The sequence below is a fragment of the Molothrus aeneus genome, chromosome 5 (genome assembly GCF_037042795.1).
Source record: "Molothrus aeneus isolate 106 chromosome 5, BPBGC_Maene_1.0, whole genome shotgun sequence".
Lineage (NCBI taxonomy): Eukaryota > Metazoa > Chordata > Aves > Passeriformes > Icteridae > Molothrus > Molothrus aeneus.
In genome coordinates this window covers 10,975,412-10,982,033 of record NC_089650.1, presented here as the reverse complement: position 1 = coordinate 10,982,033, position 6,622 = coordinate 10,975,412, and the positions used below count along the sequence as shown (strand labels likewise).

Here is a 6,622-nt window from a genome sequence, read left to right as displayed (position 1 = left end):
AGAGAATATGAAGTACTGTGTTTTCCTCTCCTAGGGCTGCTGTGTTTTGCTTGTGCTGGCTTCCCAAGAGATCCAAGTGTATAATGAATTGTCCTGGAAAAGCAGATTTGTCATTTTGTTGGAATACCCAGGTCTAAAGCCTGGAATACCAAATTTTTCTGGGAAGAGTGATGAAAACCTCACTGTTTCTGGAAAGCACTGCACCAGGGTGTGGCAGCCATGGGAAATACTCACTCTCTCATGTGTGGGGCTTAGGAAGTCATTCCAATCAGCTCAGCAATAACTTCTGCCTTCTTTTCTTTCTGTTTCTAGAGGTGTGGCCCTCTGAGTCAAGCAAACCTGATCTGTGCTTCTTCAGGGTAAAAACTCTTTGCTTTCCCAGTACCCATCCTGCTGTCCATCCACTTGAGAAATGTGGGAAGAGAGGCTGTCATTAAAGACAGGTAAAAAAACTGCTCAGGACCTCAGCCTTCTCCTGATCTATTGTTACCAGTTTCCCAGCATTGTTTGTTTGGGGGACAGAGCTTGATATCAGTGAACAATTGTCCATAGCCTTTCTCAATGCAGTGTTCCTTTGAATTTAGAAGGCCTCATTTATTTTCAGATGGTCCCTTTTCCTAAAAAGGCAGTGTATCTCTTTTTCTTAAAAAAAGACCCCAAGCACCCAACTCCCCATGAGCAGTTTCCCAACTTCTAACACATCCATGGAGCAAGAAGTACTGTGTGTGGTAAAATACCTCTGCATACTAGATTTTTCTAGTGCTACTAAATTGCTTTACAGCATCAGCTTTGACTTTGTTATTAGTAGAAAAGGAGTGAATGAGGAGTTTAAACACTTTTCTTGAAGACTTGTTTACGGTTCTTTTAACCCTAACTGCACTGTAATTTGTGCAAAGAGGGGCCTGCCTAAGAGGTGGCAGCACAGTCTTCCATCTCTGCATTTATCTGAAGAGTTTGGCTTGGGGATAGTAAGACAGAGTTGCTGCCACTGCTGTGATGTTCTGAGAACCTGCCACGCCAGCCCACTAAAACCCACAATTTCTCCCAGACCAAAGCTGCCAGCAGCCAAGAGTCTGGCTGCCCTTGGAGCCTGAAACTGGGTTAAGGGAAGGTTCCTACACACAGACACATTTTTGATGCACTTTATTAGGAATCCTGGTGAGCCATAGGATTTGAACTGCCTTAGACCTGGAAATAAATCCCTGTTTTAGAAGCTTTCAGCCAATTACTGAAGTTCTCCTGAGATCCAGCTTGTCAGTGGCAGCTTCCCATCCTTCCTGGGAAACTGGGCAGTTTTTTCCCTGGAGAGATGCTCCAGCAGCATTTGGAAATGAATGTTGGGGATTAATCCATAGGAAAGGTTAAATCCATGGTCACTGTCAGGCTCTTGGCAGCACTGAATTCCCAGCTAAGGGGAGAGGAGCCACCAAAATTGTCCCTTCCAGTGCAGCAGCTGTTTTGTGCCAGTACCTGTAACCTGGGATTTATCCTGATTGTCTGACTCTGGAGTCATTGAAATGCTGGATATGGAAAACAGAGCAGACAGTGGATTGACCATTGATTGTGTCCTCTGGTGTTTTTTGGGAAGGGCACAGCAACTGGGCCTTTAGGGAGAGGAGCCACTGCTTCCCAGTGAGGTATGGGAAAGGCAGCCCAGAGGACATGGCTTGGGAGCTGCAAGCTGAGGAGTGGCTCAAATCCACCTTAAACTCCTGAAATAATCCTGTTCCACCCCCATTCCGTGGTCAGGGACACCCTCCTGGGATGTCCATGGAATATGCTCTGTGCCAGGCTGGTGAAACAGGTGGGAATTTCTCCCTGAGCCCAGTGCCAGGCAGGAATGGGGTTTCCATGGGAAGAAGCCTGGGAGCTGCATTTCCAGAGCTGGGAGGCTCCAAGCCTGGAAATGTTTCCAGTACTACTCTTTGGTTCTTTCCAGAACTGGGCGTGATGATGTTTCTCCCCAGAGTGAGGTAGTTTTCCCTGCATTGTTGGGATTACCCACTGGGTGTTTAAGGGCTCTGTTGTCTCTTTCTCCTGCATAGAAGAGGGAGCAAATGGGGATACTTCTGACTGTCACAGGGATGTGGGAACACCCCAGTTCCAGTGAGGAATGTGGTACCCATGGTGTGTGCCCTGAGATAGTCTTGCCTGTTGTTTATTCTTTAGAGCCCATTGGAGTGCTGGCCTGGATCTGGGAGGAGCCACTTAGCCTGGAGTTGTGAGATTTTTTTCCTGTCAGAAATCCATGATTGGGATGTTCTTCCTGGCTGTCACAAAGGGAAGGAACAGCTTTGGAGTTGTTTCAGCCACATGCTGTGGATGCATCCCCTGAAGACAGTTCAGGATTGTTCATCTGACTCTGCCCCTGATCCATGGCTTCCAGGGAGTCTCCTGGTGTCGTGGATATACCCAGAAGAAGATAGTCCAACACGTGCTTTTTGAGCCAGGAGTTCCAAACCCAGTAAGTCGCATTCTGTGTGAGCTGTCCCAGTGGTGGGATGGGAGAGGGAACACCCTCACACTGCTGTTTGAGACATTACAGCTGGGAATTGGGGCCAGCTGGGCATTTTAGAGCAGTGAGGCCACAAGGTCAGCCTTGATCTGCATCCCCAGGGAATGCTGAGGCATCCCATGCCTGTGGCGCTTGGTTAACACAAGCCTGATGTGGAGCAAAAAGAGGGGGGGGGAAATTTTGGGTTAATGGGAGGAATGGAATTGTGATTTCTGGAATGGAATTGGTAGTTTGGCTTGGAAGGAACCAAAAAGACCCTCTGGACTCTGTTATCCCATCCTATGGCAAAGAACACATCCAAAACTGCCTCCTCACCTTCATGGAATGGCAATGGCTTTTGGGAGCTCTGGAAGGAGCACCTGGAGACCAGTTAAAAATAGAAATGGGATTGTTTTGGCTGCTGTTGGATGTTGTTTTCTCTTTTCAAGATGTTCCTCTGATTGATGTTTTCACAGTAGATTTCTAGGCCTCATTTGAGGGTAATTCCAAGAATTTGGAAGTAATGGAAAAGAGTGAGGGAAAAAAGGTGATCTTGATTCATTATTAGTAATTCCAAACTTCTCCCACAACACCATTTTGGGGGAAAGCTGGTTAAATTATAAAGATACTGAAGAACAAGTGCTGTAAACCCCCCTGGCTCTCTGATAGAGCAAAGCTTCCAGTAATCCCAGTAGATCTCTCAGAAAAATTGTGGGATCATGAGGTTTTTCAGGAAAGGAGAACAAGGACAGAAATGAGGGAATAAGTTTCCAATTAATAATAATTTTATGGGCGTAGGAATGATTCCTGTATGTTTGATGCTGCCCTTCATATTCCTGGAATAATTCTAAAGTACTCCTTCAAAAAAATCATTTAAATTTGGGAATTCATATTTGAAAGGAAATGATGCAAAATAAATGCAGGGAGAGATCCTGGAATTGTGGAACGGTTTGGGTGGGAAGGGACCTTTAAGAATCACTACATTTCATCACCCTGTCATTCCATCCACTAGCCCAGGGTGCTCCAAGCCCCATCTGGCCTGGCCTTGGCCTTTTCCAGGGATACGACAGCCATGATTTCTCTGGGTTTATGGGTACAAGGGGAAAATTTTTAGTAGGAACTTAGATGTTTTTGTTGCTCTGTCCAGCCCCAGCAGGCCTTTGGGGGGCAGAGGGTGTGGGAATAGGAGCTTTGTTCACTGCGTCAGGGTAGTCTCTGATGGTCACAAACACCTTGAATCTCCTTTGTTCTCTCTGCAGGCCGTTTTGTGAGCACACAGGTTACCAGACCAAACAAGCAGATGCCAGGTAAATCCAAAATTGGTTTCTACCCAGAGTTAAATTTCCAACCCCGTTTCAGTGCCCAGCATAGGGACATCCAGAGGGTCCCACAAGTCTGTGTGTGCTGCCCAGGTTTGGGATGAGCAGGCTGGTGACCGTCCCTGTGTTTGCTCCACAGGATGAAGAAGCCAACCCTGCTGAGGAGGGAGATGAGCATATGTGGGAGGATGGAGACAATGGTCACCAAAAGCTAGGGAAGGCAGAAGTTGCCTTCCAAGGAGAGGGACGCATCTATCCTGTTGGAATTCAAGCTGTAAGACCAAAGGAAAAAAGGTTAGATTTGAATTTCTTACTCGGGTTCTAATGTGCCATTGAAGAGATTTCTAAAAAGCTCATTATCTGTGATGGGACCTTGGAAAGACAGGAATTGAAGCTTTCTAGAGTGGCCTGAACCTGCCTGCAAGTATCCACATGCAGCTGCCAATTTGTGTTTTTGAGTAGAGCTGTGATAAGTCCACGTGGAACTGTACTGGAACGGTGGAACTGGCCACTTTTCATGAGAAAAAAACCCTTATACCCCCAGTGTCTTGGGGTCAGTTAAGAGGTGTCTTTGAAGCTCCAAGGGCAGTGAGAGTCCTAGTTACTGGCAGCTTTGGCTTCAGAGAAATCCTGCAAAACAGGCAAATTTAGGAGGCGGCAGCCCACTGTCAGCCAGAGTGACTGGATGTGAATGGTGGATAGTTTCTGTGGGGAAAAAAAGCCTCATTCCTCCAGTGTGTCAGGGTCAGCTCAGAGGTGGTGTTTGGGGCTCGAAGGGCAGTCAGAGTCCTATTTGCTGGCAGCTTTGTTGTGGGAGAAATCCTGTGGCAGTCGTGAATTTAGGAGACAGCACCCCCACTGCTGGCCAGTGCAACTGGATGTGAATGGTGACCATTAGCCTTGGGAGAAAAACCTAATTTCCCCAGTGTCTCAGGGTCAACTCAGAGGTAGCATTTGAGGCTCCAAGGGCAGTCAGATTCCTAGCTGCTAGCAGCTTTTGTCTTGGAGAAATCCTGCAATGTTAGCAATTTTAGGAGGTGGCACCCCTCTGTTCCAAGATGCGACTGGACACGAATAGTTGCCATTTTCTATAAGGAAAAAAACTTCTTCCCCCAGTGTCCTGGGGTCAAGTAGGAGGTGGCATTTTGGCTCCAAGAGTAGTCAGACTACCAGTTGGAAGCAGCTTTTGTCTTGGCAAACTCATGCGATGCTGGCAATTTTAGGAGGCTGAACTCCATGATCAGCCAGCTGTGACAGGAGACAAAAAATGGTCATTTTCCATAGGGGAAAAAACTTGTTCCCCCAGTGGCCTGGGGTCAGGTCACAGGTGGTGTTTGGGTCTCCAAGTGCAGCTAGAGTCCTAGTTGCAGGCAAGATTAGTTTGGGAGAAATCCTGCGATGTTCGCAAATTTTTAGGTCGGCATCCCACTGTTGTCCAGGGCTAGTGGCCGCAAACGGAGGTCATTTTCCGTGGGAAAAAGAAGTCATTTCCCCAGGGTCTGGATATCAGCTCAGAGGTGACATTTGGGGCTGTAAGTGTATGCAGGGTACTAGTTTATGTCAGCTTTAGTTTTGCAGAAATCCTGCAAAGGTTGCAAATTTTTAGGTTAGCACCCCATGGTCGTCCAGTGCAAGTGGCCACAAACAGATGCTGTTTTCCATGGGAGAAAAAAAGTATTTTCCCCAGGGTCAGCTCAGAGGTGACTTGAGGCTGTAAGGGAATGCTTGGTCCTAGTTTCTGTCACCTTTAGTTTTGGAGAAATCCTGCAAAATCTGAAAATTTTTAGATTGGCACCCCACTGTCATCCAGTGCGAGCGGCCGCAAATGGAGGTCATTTTCCATGGGAGAAAGAAGTCATTTCCCCAGGGTCTGGGTATCAGCTCAGAGGTGGTGTTTGGGGCTGTAAGGGTGTCCAGGGTCCTAATTTCTGGTGTCTTTAGCTTTGGAGAACTCCAGTGTAGTTTTCAAATGTTTAGGTTGGCACCCCACTGTCGTCCAGCGCGAGTGGCTGCAAATGGAGGCCATTTTCCATGGGAAAAAGAAGGCATTTCCCCAGGGCCTGGGTATCAGCTCAGAGGTGGTGTTTGGGGCTGTAAAAGTCTAGGTTCCTAATTGCTGCCCTCTTTAGTTGTGGAGAAATCTAGAGAAGTTTGCCAATTTTTAGGTTGGCACACCTCTATCATCCGGTGTGAGTGGCCACTAACAGAGGTCGTTTTCCGTAGGAAAAAGAAGTTATTTCTCCAAGCTCTGGGTATCAGCCCAGAGGTGGCATTTGGGGCTGTAAGGGTCTGCAGTGTGCTAGTTGCTGGCACCTTTGGTTTTGGAGAAATCCTACCTGGTTTGCGAATATAGGAGGCTGCCTCCTATTGTCAGTTGATGCAATAGGATGTGAATAATGATCAGTTTCCTTAGGAAATAGATCTCATTCCTACTGCGTCCTGTGGTCAGCTCACAGATAGCATTTGGGGCTTCAAAGTCAGTGAGAGTTGTGGGAAATAGTAAAGGGAAAAAAGGTTTTTAGAAATGGGAAATGTAGGCTTTAGAAACAGAAAGAGTAGAGAAACTTAGAATTAGTTTTAGTTGTTTAATTTGAAAGTAGAAAAAGTTATAATAGTATAGTAAGCAAAGATATGAAACAATAGTTTGAGTTTTAGGCTTGCTCAAGATAGATTTTAAGATTGTAGAAAAATGTGTTTAGCAAGATAGTAGAAGGTTTTAAGCTTAATAATGGTGTATTGTTAATAGAAAGAAGATAAGTATTGTGTGAAGTAAGTCTATGAGTATTTTTAGTAATTGGTTAAAACAACT

At 46.2% G+C, this 6,622-nt stretch overlaps 1 long non-coding RNA gene across 1 annotated transcript; it reads left to right on the top strand.

The window, feature by feature from the left end:
- The first annotated feature begins 329 nt into the window (after positions 1-329).
- LOC136556429 (uncharacterized) lies at positions 330-3,802 on the top strand. The gene is made up of 3 exons (XR_010783677.1): positions 330-443; positions 2,170-2,464; positions 3,754-3,802. It is a non-coding gene; the product is annotated as an uncharacterized lncRNA (long non-coding RNA).
- The last annotated feature ends 2,820 nt before the right edge of the window (positions 3,803-6,622 follow it).